Source organism: Periplaneta americana, chromosome 5, assembly GCF_040183065.1.
Source record: "Periplaneta americana isolate PAMFEO1 chromosome 5, P.americana_PAMFEO1_priV1, whole genome shotgun sequence".
Taxonomy (NCBI): domain Eukaryota; kingdom Metazoa; phylum Arthropoda; class Insecta; order Blattodea; family Blattidae; genus Periplaneta; species Periplaneta americana.
Genome location: NC_091121.1, coordinates 89136691 through 89150790, shown reverse-complemented (window position 1 = coordinate 89150790; position 14100 = coordinate 89136691).

The following is a 14100-nucleotide window of genomic DNA, read 5'->3' as shown; positions in this document are numbered from 1 at the left end:
AAACCCGTTCGCTACCCCCTTCCACAACTGGAGTTCGATGATACTGGCGTAAAACACAAACACATCACTTTACTAGGTATAGGAGGGAAGAAAAGTACTTCATCCATTTACGTAAACTAAGAAATATCGCGATTTTGAGTTCGATAATTTTCATTGGGATTTTTATTTAATCAAAATGCAGTACTGTATTAAGAATGAGTGTTTTTACACACGAACTGAGCTATCCATGCGAACGTGTTCATTATGTAGTGTATATTATACTGTCTACAGCACATTAGCGTACAATATAGAGAATAATGAAGTTCAATTGAAAAATAATCATAAAATGGATATTTAAACACATTTTTGAAGATGGTAGCCATTCATTTCGATAGCCTACAGGCTTCAGTTCTTTTGTGCATATTATCGCACTATAGACTATTGCATCTAATTCCAATTACCAGTTTCGTCTTTCGTACTAGTAACTCATGTTGAAATAATTCTGTACCTACTCTATAAAAGAGTACCTTATGTAATGTAAATTCAATCTTCACTTCTGCCCGACCCGCATAGATAAAATTACTCGGACATGCTATCTACTCTCCGACCAAGTGGTTATGCAGCAGGATCGTAGAAAGGAGGGAAATCACGTGACAGTTAATTACTTAACGAGGCCCTTTTATTTAAGTTATTTTAAACAGTTGTATAATATTACGTAAACGTCCAATTCCTAACAGAAATTAATGTTTTCAGAAAAGAGCTAAAACAGCCCTGCTTTTACAGAGGGCCGTGCAGAAGCAGGTGGGGGAAATCGGTATGCGAAGTAGACAAACAGACAGTACCTGTGCGAAAATATGATTCAATATTAAAAGTTCTTTCGTCACTGGAAAACGCGAACATATTTCTGGAACGTACTATACTCAGTAACTCAGTGCTGTTTACTATAAGCGGCCTTGATTCTGTCTGGAAAACAGTTGAAACTTCATTAGTAGAAGGGGTGGGAGTGAAGTACATTCAAAAACTCAGGTACAATAAAAATTGAAGTAAAAATAAAATGATGTCCCTGTACTATACCAGGCGCTTGGTGAGCTACGATAGATAGCGAAATCCGGTAACGCAAACCAGCTATAACGGCTGGGGGGCTCATCGTGCTAACCACACGATACCTCCATTCTGTTTGGATGATCGTCCTCCTCTGCTTCGGCATCTGGCCGTGAGGCCAGTAGCCGGCTGGTCGTCTTGGCCCTTCGTGGGCTGTAGCGCCACGGAATACTGTACCAGGCGAGCAAAAATATGCAATATTCCTTCCAGTTTTGCTTATTTTTAATAGAGGTACTATGAAAAAGTTTTAGGGGATAAAAAAGGAATATTTTGAACATATGTCCAAGAAAATACAGTTTCCATTTTATAAACATTTTTCCAAACAGTGTTTCTTAAAATGATACAGTATGTTTCTTATTAGATTTCTTAATTTTTCAGTACTCGAAACGAATAAAATCATAGGCTGTATTTCCACAATTTATATATATTATTTTTTTTTAATTGCCTCAAATTTATGATCCCAATGCATGTTTCTATAACAAGGAGTAATGTATCAATAGGCCTATGTTGTCACTATTATCTCTGTAAAATTAGGCTACTATAGTTTAAATAATTACAAACAAAAGATTAGTGTAATTAATTAATCTTAAAGAAAGGCTTGGTTTAATTCATGAATTTAATAATCATAGACGAGAGCTTGACATAAGTAAGTAATCAAATGTAATGATATTTAAAAATAAAATTAATACTTCTAAGCATTTGCTTGAGTTTATGAGGGTTGTTTAAAAAATGGATGGGTAATTTAATAATTGTTTATTGAAGTCCTCTTTCAAAATGTTCCAGATAATGTACCCTGTAGTGCGTCTTGTTTGTTTTAAAGCTATGGTGAAATATGAGTAACTTCAAGGGTTTAAGTAGTCTCTCCTACAAATAATATTCTACTGCCAGTTTTCACTATTATAATTGAAAATAATTTTACACTGTATACACCATTTTATCTCTTTCATTCCTTTATTTTATAATCCAAACATGTGAAGTGTAATATCCTTTTTACAATTATCAAATTGTGTTTTTTTCATTTCCTCCAGAAATTCTGAATGACTATCAGTCCTAATTACCAGCTCTAAACTAACCTTTTCTAAGCCTATTATAAATTTGTCACAACTTTAATTTTCGCATTCGCTTCTTCATCAAATATACCCTAACATCCAGTATGTTATATAAATTAATTATTTTTCACAAATAGTATTTACAGAAAAAATTATGGCGTTATTACTCTCTATTTCATTATAATATGTTATATTAATCTTATCAGTGTTAGTGAATTTTATTTTATTATAGTCTGTTCTATTTCATATATTTCATTATATTCCATTCAATGTTCTTGGATTCTATTACAATAGGCCTATACTCTGCTCTGTACAATTCCACTTCATCTATTCCATTCATAGCTATTGCATTTCATTTCATTATGCTACGTTCATGGGAATGTTGACAGTAGAAAAAAGGGGAATTAAGTGCTTAAGAGTGTTGATGGTATGGCGTTGTTAGCAGAAGAGGAGATGATACTAAGGGACATGCTACTGGAGCTAAATGAAAGTTGTGAGCAGTATTGGATGAAGATAAATGCAAAAAAGACGAAGACCATGGTCATGGCAAGAAAAATAAAGTAAACTTGCGTTTTATAAATGAGGCAGTGGAACAAGTGGACAGCTTCAAATACTTAGGGTAGTCATGTCAACTGATGCCCCTATGGGCAAGCGCGAGCTTCAGAGCTCAGGAGAGAGGAAAGGAAAGAGACAGACGAAAGAGGTAGTAGGCTATATGCCGCTTGGTCGAGCTATATACAGGGATGGCCAGCACTGATTCAATGGAAAATGGGAAGAGAACTTATCAAAACTATATCCATGTTAATTATTTTATTTATCTGAGAAGTATAAATGCATTATAAGAATGTAAGTTTTAATTTTAATGCCTATTTGCCACAAGTTTGCTTTTTTATTCAAAAGGAATATTTTCTCAACTTTTTTTAGAGAAAAGTGAAATTTTCAGATATGTTTATTTAGTAGCCTTACAGGTGCTGAAACATCGTTTTCGTAAATCTAATATAGGCTTATTGTTAAGTACGTAATATTGAAGATAGTGTATTGAACATTTTGAAAATATTCGCATGGAAATGTTTGTAAGGAAATGAATTAACAAAGAAACTACTCTTACATCGTAAACAAAAGATATGTGCCCATATGCTGTAAAAAGTGAGCCCTATACCTTCAGGAGATTTAGAGAAATAATTTACTATTCCGATGACAGGAAGCTGCGCACCAGTATCACCTTAAAAGCATAATGCCATAAGAGTTTTGTTATGTAATATTAGTTACAGTTAAAACATATACCTAGGTAACTATTCTTTTGCATTATAATATTGTTTAATTAGTTTATTGATTACTTTTATAAGGCTAAAGATACCATCAATATCAATTCCAACTTACTATGTCATACTCATTCTCTTTCTTTGGGATATCACTTTCTTCATAAGTGATGTGTTTCATTCACTTAGTAAAGCATAGTTGTACTACTATGGAATTTATATGAATATTCCTTCTTAACTCTTTATTATGTTATTACATTTAAAACACAAGTACAATATTAAGAAATTGGTGTTAGTACTTTTGTTTTACAGACAATAAATGAAATATCAAACAGAAATAAGCATATAAAAATAACGACATAAAATTTCACGTTCCGTTTGAAGTTGGTGCACCCTGTTTTCTTAATCCAACAGGCTGCGTATTCGTATACATAATTCTTCCTCCGTCCATACCCAGCGCTTGATGCTCGCGCACGACGTCAAGGTCAGAAAAATGTGCTTGCTTTGACATCACTGACTTAGGGTGTACTGTAAGCAGTAACATGAACTTTTGCGAACAAGTTTAAAGAATAGCAATGGCAAAGGAAGTTTTTAAAGAAAAAGGAACATCTTCTGTGGACCTCTGGAAAAATGACTAAGAAAGAGACTAGTGAAGTGCTCTGTGTGAAGTGTGATATTACGACGAAGTCAAGAGAAACGACTAGAAGGATTTGAAATGTGATATGGAGAAGAATGTAAGAACCCTTGAAGATAATATTAAGTATATAAAGACACAAATATATTATTAAAGAGAGTCTTGTTATTGCATTATTTTCACGTCCAATTTCAAAGTAAAAGCAAACAGAGGTTGATAAATAGAAACGCATATTGGCATAAAATTCTGCACTAAAATTCCATTAGATATTCTACGCCCAATTTCGTATAAAAATTTCACTTTCCTTATTTTATCATATTTTATTTTATCCCTTTTTGTCAGATAATATTCCATTCTATTAAGATCTCAATTCTATTCAATTTTATTTAGTCATTTCTTATTTTATTTTCTTCTCTCTAATACTTGATTAAAATCTGTTTTTTTATAATCTCATGTCATGCTATTATTCTATTTACTATTCAATTTTTCCATATTGTATTCGAATGCCGCATTTTTCATTCTTCTGTGTTATAGGTTAACATAATATATTCTTATATGTTGTAGTCCCTAGTATTATGTTCTACTCCATTTCATTTCTTTCATGTTATTTTTATCTATTCTTATCTAGAATATTTTCCTCTCTTCTATTCTGCTCTTCTCTATTCTATTCTATTCTTTTCTATTCTATTCTGTTCTATTCTATTTCTGGTAATATTCTCTATAACGTCCTTTTATCACAGTCTAGTATATACAGTCACGAAGCTCAATACGTAATAAATATGCATCCACAGATAGTTGCTAACCACTAGGATCGCTACTATCGCCTCATTACAGACAATGCAAAATAGTACCGGCACAGTCTATTGTTCCTAGTACCCTCAACAACTCAAGCTTCGTGACTGTATATATAATAGACTGTGGTTTTTACATGATTATATCCTTATCCATTCGTTACATTGCGTAACTGATTATTATATTCTATATTCTGCTCTGCTCCATTGTCCTCCGATCCTTTTCAACCTCACGCAACAAGGTAACGTGCGTGCATCCTCATCTTGTGTTCGTAACTTACTCCAGTGTTCGAAGTAATTACACGCTGGATTCGAAATTCTCATTTCTCGTCCTTTATGCGGCTGGAAAATCCCGAGGTTGTGGCCAGGCCTGGAGATCATGCCACCCCAATTTGTGTTGGACTGTACCCCGCGGCCTCCCTTCTTTAATTTGCTGCAACCCCTAGTCAATTGCCGGCGAGGGATTACATCCACGACACACGGCCAGATTTCTTAACGTCGCTGCCGGAACTGCGTCACGAATACCCGACTAGAGCTTGTTTCAAATTTTTATGTCACATCAATCTAAAGGCCAGATTTACACAAAAGATCTCCCCATCTCCGTCTTTGGTCACATCAAATCGATACTCGTTAGAGGAAAAACGAGGGTGCTGTATAGATGGAGCAATCAGAGCCTAAAAGAATGCAATGTCGAAATTCCTAATGAAAATCAGAAACATTGTGAATTAAAAGTAATTGTTCATTTATTAATTATTAATTATTTAACATTTAAATGAATTCCTAGCAATAACTAGATCAATTAAGACCTTCGGTGAGGTTTTATGGTTGATTAAGGAAACATAAATGAACAAGAAAGGAAAATTAAGAAATTCAATTTACAAGAGAGAGAAAAAATGGAGAGATGAATAATAATAATAATAATAATAATAATAATAATAATAATAATAATAATAATAATAATAACTAAGGTTTAGATTCGTAATGGGAACGCAGAACGAAAACATAATTAAGTAGATTACAAAGTGTAATCCATGGGTGTGATAAAAAGCAAGATAGATCTTAAACACATGGAATCACGAAACACGAGTAGCTTGTGAATAAGACATTTCAAATTGAAGAATGGATTGAACGTTATCAATGAAGAAAGACGTTGGGTAGTAAGAATAAAATTCGAAGTAAGAACTCAATGATTTGAATGGATATAAGTTGTATATAATTTGAAGAAACTAAACTAATGAGTAGTCCTGAGAAATAGTATGCCGTTATACCACCAGTGTGCTTCGCTTCTGACTTCGAGTACGTCTCAGAATTGGAGTGAGTAAAGGTACGTTTTCCTCGGTGTGACTATTGCGATGATCGTGCAATGATAATCGTTGAGCACTATTTCTTTGTATTTTCTATGGAGCTGTTTTCCTTCGAGCGACTGCCGCTAGAGTCGTTAACGACGATCGTACGTCTTGAATAGTCGTTCAGGAAAATGTTGAATATAATCGTCAGTCGCTAACTTTTATTGTGAGAAAGACGTGCATCATGGCTCCTTCGTTTTCTGACGCGGATGATGAAATTCTTCTCGAGGAAGTGGCGAATCATCCCTCACTGTGGCAGCTGTCACATGCGTCCTATAAGGATCAAAGGGTCAAGGACAATATATGGGCTGAGTTTGTCAATAAAGTTGGAAAATTAAGTTATTATGTTACTTAAATTTTTGATACAGTCTCTCTTCATCATTGAGCTCAAGCAGACGGTGTTTTTTTTTTTGGCTCTTTTCATCCCATATATATGGAGAAGTATTTCGCCGTCTTCCATCTTCTCAATCAAAGGCATATAAGTAATCTTTTACGTCTACTCATTAAACTCATTGTGTTAAGTTCAATCTTCCTCTAGAACAGCTGTGGCGAAAATGTGACTCACGAGCACATTGTGGCTCCCAATGATAGCTATGCATTTCTCTTGCTTCCTACCTTCTCCAACCTCCATCCTCTCACTCACTGGAGTTAAACTCCGCTCCATTTGTATTTGTATCTGACCTGCGAGTGGCGTATCGTCGCAATGTCTCTTGAAACCATGTACCTCTACAAAAACGAAAGTTTCAAAGTACGATGGGAGGACCGACTTTTTTGCTGCCAATATGATGAGTGTATTCAATGTATGATTTGTTCACAATCGTTTTCCTCACAAGTATTAAGAGGAAAACGATTGTGTAACATAAAACAGCATTATAGTACATGTCCCTCATGGACGTAAGGAAAATGAAAATCCGTTAATAAGTCAGACAGTTGCGTCACTTCCCCTTCAGGTGTCCGCCTCCCTCCATAGGGGCTATGCACGTTGCAGGTTACACAGTGGCTCGGTGCACGATCACATTTTATCCACGGCTGCTCTAGAACGATGCGATAGCGGCTGAAAACACGCGACTAGTGAAAAATCAACAAATCGTAGACGCTCCGAGCAAAATGGTAACCAACGATTATCGTTCAACGTTTCATCGTTCAACAATAATCGTTGATCGATCATCGCAATAGTCGCACCGAGGGAAACGTATCTTTAACGCAGTGTTTTTCGTTCGTTTGAACTCATGCTTATCATCATGGTAAGTTAGTCCTCAGCATTTGGGTGATTGAAAGCCACTCCTTTGACTTCGAAACACAATTATCTGCTAAAGAAAAATTTAAAGACATCGTTTTCTTTGTTAAAGAAAAATGGCACTATTTTAAAGACTTTTATTTTCTGTCTGTAGAAAATACACCTACTATAACACTGACAAGTATCAGGCTTATTATTTCACTATGTTAATATGATGGTGTATTACGTTTTTATTTTACATAATTTTTCATTTCATATATTGTTACAGTGAATAACAAACCACATTTTCAAATTTTCAAAGGAGAATGATTGCCTGTTGCTAGTAATCACAGCCTTACATCTAGAAAAAAACATCGTTCCACTTCTGCAGAAACAATGAGGACATACCTGAAAAATTTTACATAAGCATTATCTATCTCGAAATCTGTATCATTATTATAAATTTCCTCATTTGAAATTGTCACAAATTTTACATAGAGCTAAATATCCATAATATTTATCCAGTATTTTTTTCATCCATTTGCTACATTTTTTTCCTATTTCGTGTTCCAACTATTCGGTTCGTCACAATATCATTGACTACATGCTATTTTATATCTGTAGAAAATACACCTAATATGACATTGACAAGTATCAGCCTTATTATTTTACTATGTTAATAGAATAGTGCATTATGTTTTTGTTTTACATAATTTTTCATATCATGTATTGTTGCAGTGTATAACAAACCACATTTTCAAATTTTCAAAGGAAAATTAATGCCTGTTGCTAGAAAATACAGCCGTATATCTAGAGAAACTTCGTTCAAAAAATTCAGAAACAATGAGGGAATATTTGAAATATTTTACACAAGCATTATTTATCTGAAAATTGTATCATTATTACAAATATCCTAATTTGAAAATAAGTCTCAAATTTCGTTCTCGGCATCTTGTAATTATTCTTCTTTACAAGACGTTGGATGTTGCCGGTTCGGTCGTAATGTAACCGATCACCTTTACTAAATCTGAACGAAATACACTGAAATCCCCACCCCAACGCAATTACGTACCAGTACCTAAAGTCAGAGGCGCACGAAGCGCAATGTAACGGCATACAATTCTTAGCCCTAGTAATGAGTAATCAGTTGATGACTTTAGAAAAAATTAACGTACGCTATTCGTTCATTTTTTTCGTATTTCGTCCATTACAGTAGATAATTGTCTTCTTGATTCTCGTTTCACTTTTGGCATTGAGAAATCTTCACAAGCATACTTGGTGCTGCCGCAAACACTTAAAATCTCTGTTGTTACGAGCAATCCGATATGTCCACAGAATCACCTCAAGCATTGTTATGCATACTGAAATAACACATAATACTGTACGTATAAAAGTAAATATAGCCTTTTGTTTAATGAGATTCAGTGTCGCTAACTGCATGTGACGGGTATAGCTTACGTCCTGCCGCAACTTCAGATACGATTTCATGTGGAATGTCATCAAAAATAATGCTAAGCCTACCAAAAGTTATAATATGTTTAATGGACACGTGAAATAATGTTGCATTGTAACCATGAAAATATCAATACTCAGATTTTATGCGGAAACAAGTTTTGTGTATGCACACGGCCTTTGTGTACTATCTGTTTGTATGTCCATCTTTCTATTTATTCCTCGGGCTACAGGATGTATCTGCTGTCTCAACACAACAGTATTAGTATAATAAAACATCAAAATATACTAAATATAACAATGTACTAGTGCAAAAAAACAGCATCTCTTTTGTTAGTTTCATGTACCTGTAGCGCATTCCGTTCTAACACGGCCACTACCGTTGTGGTTGAGGGGTTAGCGAGTCTAACTCCGAACAAAGTGGGCCCGAGTTCGATTCCTGATCGGCACGAGTTTTGGTGTTTTCCCCTCACTCCTATGGATCGATATCAGATAACTTTATCAGGCGATTGGAACCCCACTCATCTTCACCACTTCCTTTCCTCCCCTATCATCCTTTCATTCATCATCCCGTTACTTCTTCTGATTTTCAGATCGCTCTACAGGCGGCCCTCCAAAGCTGCTGGCTCTCTCGACCGGCCTCCGTGGAATGTATTCAAGTGATGATGGATAACTTCTGCAACGGTATCCGGGGGAGACCTTCTCGGGAGAGAACTTCCGCCTCGGACCGTTAAGGGAACCTTGGGAGGTGTTGCCGAAGCAGGAGTGGTACGTCGACTCTGTTGGCTGTAGGTCGGTGCGCGTAGAGGATCGGTGGGCACGCGACTCATCCCATATAGGGTTTTTTGTGTGTTATTTTACGACGCTTTATCAACAGCTTAGGTTATTTAGCGTCTGAATGAGATGAAGGTGATAATGCCGGTGAAATGAGTCCGGGGTCCAACACCGCAAGTTACCCAGCATTTGCTCATATTGGGTTGAGGGAAAACCCCATATAGGGGGGGTGTACAATAGACCCCAAGGTCGTAATGCGTAGGATGTTCCCTCCCTCCTAACAAGAGAAAAAAAACACGGCCACTGGTACTCGAAGTACCTATTCCATCAAGTGTAGAGGAAAAGCAACACAATAAAAACTGTTCGGGAGTTTCAAGAGGAAACTACTCGTACTTCTCTTTCAATTCTTCAAGTTAGTACTTCGAACTTACCCTATGTCATTGAATGGAATTTTGGGAGGGGGCGCTATAGCCAGCAAAGCGACATTTTAAGATCTATTGCACTAACCCTCAAGCTAGACGGATCCATAAATCAAAAACTGGTTGACTACACTATGGTTTGCTGCGTATCCAGGTTTCAAGCAGGCAACCCGACTCTTCCCTAGACCAGCCCCCTCTGTGCGTCGCCAGTCGGCGTTCGGGGAACGCTATAGAATGATGACGATATGTAAAAATGTTGAAGGAATGATGCAGGTGCCTAATATGAAGAAAACGAAGAACCCCGAGGGAAAACCCCCAGCTGCGAACTAGATCGCCAAAAGTGCCATTATGGATTATCCATTAAAAATTCCCAAGCCTGACTAGGACTCGATCTCGGACCGCTTGCGTGATGGGCTGAAGTTCTGACCAGTCAGCTACCGGAAGGGTGGCCATGTTTCATACGAAAGTATAAGAGAAACATTACAAAATTAGATAAAAAAATAAACACACAATAGACCGAATTCTCAGACTTCTGTCCGAATTAAAAATAGGATTAGGAATAATTCACAACGATCAATACAGAACCAAATGGAAATATCCCCTCCATATAGAGAGGCACATCCATTTCGGTAGCTTCTGAATTATCAACGAATCAGTAAAAGGTCTTCGCAGAGGCCTGAAAACGCAGACAGGACACAGTAGTAGATCACCGGCATGTATGGAGCAGTATGCAATATTATTAATTTCTCATAATAATAATAATAATAATAATAATAATAATAATAATAATAATAATAATAATAATTATTATTATTATTATTATTATTATTATAAGTCGTTGGTCCTCCTTTTAAATCAATATAGGACATTACACATTATTTCAGAGAAATCCACCGTCGGCGTGAATAACGATTAGAATATCTGACCGTGAAAGAGCGGGCCCAGTTCAAAAAATTCTGGTTGAGATAAGTTAGTGTTAGTGTTTACATAGCTTGGCCGGTGCTATGCCCGAACATTTGAGTAGGAGTGATGTGGAGTGAGTCAGTTTCTAGCATATTCAGTGGGGCAGGAAGAGGAAAGAGGAGAACTCAATGCGTGCTGACGTGAGTTAAATTATTTTGAGAAACATTGGTCATGTACCTGCACTTAATGGGGTATCACAGGTTTTCCATTCGTTGCTATCCAAGCACTCGTACTTAACACAATGCAGTCTTCTCATTTCACTCATACACTCGCAATAAACTAAATTTCAATGTCGTTATTAGTTCTATTACGGTATTAATGTTTTTGTAATAGTATACTAAGCACTTGCACGAGGAAAATAAGGGTACGAACACGTTGACGGTGGTAGACTAGTTGGTAACGGTAGTGAAGAAAATGAATCTCTAGAATCATGACAGCGCACACGTTGACTCATGGAAGGTCGCTTTACTGCTAGCTTTCCAGCAAGCTGTAAGCCCCAAGAATGGTTTCAGTTTTCAGTCATTCTTTCAAGCTTGCAGCGCTAGTCTCGGTGTGGAGTAGAGAGACTTTGGAGAGGTGGTCTCTGGACCAGATGTCAATGATGACTTTTGTAATTAATAGGAACGACTTTTATCAGTTATTTGTGTAACTTTAGTCAACTATTCATGCTTTTTAATTTACACAAATTTGTATTTTATTTTAAACTACGCGCTTTTGTTTTAGTCTTGACGTTAACTGGCCGTAATTCGGTAACAAGAAAAGATTTTGAGCAGCGATAATTTTTAAAACTTATTTCCATTCTTATTCAACATTTTTCTCGCTTTGACCCCCCATTTAATGTGAAAAACAAAAAGTTTGCAGCTTACCGTAAATTTTTTTTGTTTCAGCAGATCACTTTTCTCACTTTAGAACCAATATTTTGATTTCGAATTTTTTTTCTATGTTTCTCTTAGACATTGACGTATCAATAAAAAAAATTGCAGCGCGATTCTTTGAATATCATAGATGCTACGACGTGATAATGTTAAACGGAGCGGAGAATATCATTCTTGGCTACTCCGACTATCTGCTAGCGGCCTGTCAAGTTCCGCCTTGTTCATAGTGAACTCCACAATGACTAACCCAAGTACCTTTTTTTCCCCTTATCCTCCTAGTCCTGAGACATTTGTTGGTTTATTTTGAAGTTAAATATAATTCTACACTTAAAAAAGTGACTGACATGAGAAAAAATTCTAAAAAAATTCTGCAGTTTCAGTTAGGGCATAAATGCAGATATATTATACTATACTTCGAGTCTACATCTTATATCATAATAATTTATGAAGTATAGTATAGTATAGTATAGTATAGTATAGTATAGTATAGTATAGTATGGTACAGTATACAGTAGTATACTGTAGTAGCCTATAGTGTATTACTGTATACTCTTAGGACTCAAGAGGTTATCAGTATTAAATGGACTTCCCTGGTTACTGCGCACACAATGTTATGAGCGGCCAAGCTACCTAAACACAACAGTATCTGATTGAATCTAATCCCCATTTCAGTTTGGTTGATAGGCCTTCTCCTCTACTCACACTCTTTACCATCCGTGAAGGGGAAGATGCTATTGTCCATCTCACTAACGTTCGACTAATTAACTTTGAACATAGTGAAAATTCTTACTATTGAAAACGTTTACCGGTAATCTATATTTCGAGAGTCTATACTAAGCGTTTATATTGCATTTTATTGTTGTTTATATCAACTGGCACATTAAAAAGCTACTGACAGCAGAAGATAAATGTTTTTTTTTTCACCGCTAGTTGCTAGTCTATAGCATACACAATGGGACAGTTTACACTGTCACTCCCCCCTGACTTCATAATACAAATTAACATTCCTTAATTTAATTCTTAGTTGAAAATATTGTAAGAACAGCATTAAAATATACTCAAACATGTAATTGTTAAACATCTGTGCCACTATATTTTATATCCACTTGTGCACTTTATTTAATATTTTATTTTCTTGTGTGCAGAACTTGGGGGGTGCAGGTATAAGAGGTAACAGCTACCGTTCTGTTACTGACGGACTCTGGGCAAGTAGAAGGGGAAAGAAATGCCTTAGCTTCCTCTCAACTTGTATGAAATGTCGTTTAGTTCAGGTTTTTCCGGGATTTTCCTTCAATACATTAAGAGAAAATGCTGAGTAACTTTCGGCGCTGGATTCTATACTTATTTCGCTTGCATTATCAACTTAACATCATTCAGTCGCTATCGCAGTTTATAGAGTATCGTAAAATAAATCAATTACGAAATAACAGTGGACAAACATAAAGACGTAGAGAAGATTCGACACTAAAATTGCGACCAGTATACAATGGAAAATTGTGACTTAACGGCTGCCTAAACATTTTGTGTAAAGTTTTTCGTATGTAATTCTAGTTGGATTTCTGTTTACGAATGAATGTGTTAATTTTATCCATGCAACAAAATAACACTTAGAACTCGGCTGAACTGTAATAGTAGTGTCCAGAAGAGAGCTAGGGAAGTAATTTGAAGACAAAATGTTTGCGATCCACCGGGTGTGTGCGTGTATGTGAGCACCGTTAATGGGTGTGCAGGATTATTAGTACCGGCAGCATGGCGGATTAGCACACGTGTAAGTTACAACACCTGGCGATTTGTACCGGGGATTACAAGTAGGAAAATACTCCGCCAGATTTATTACGCGGCATAATAACAGCAGGCACGAGGCCTAATCCACGCAGCTTACAATAGGCGCAGTAATTACTCTTTCTTCCGCGTTATGCAGTCGGTGGCAGGGGAATACCCGAACAGAGTGTTATTTGGAAGCATCATCTCTCAGTACAACGTCCGGCCAATGTTGAATCAATTGTCAGCAGCTGGTTCTTCTGCAGCCTCGACCGTAAACGTTAATTCGTGTTATACTGGAAGTAAATTCGCTACTCTATATGGAATCATGTACCACTAAACTGGAAGTAGATTAGCCTATCGGTTGCACATCGAATTATGGGGAGATATCTATGGCGCGCGGTAAAAAGGGCGTAAGTGAGAAATTGGTGGTTTCGAGTTATGACCTTCATGTGAATACAAAAAATGTATGCCCATTTCT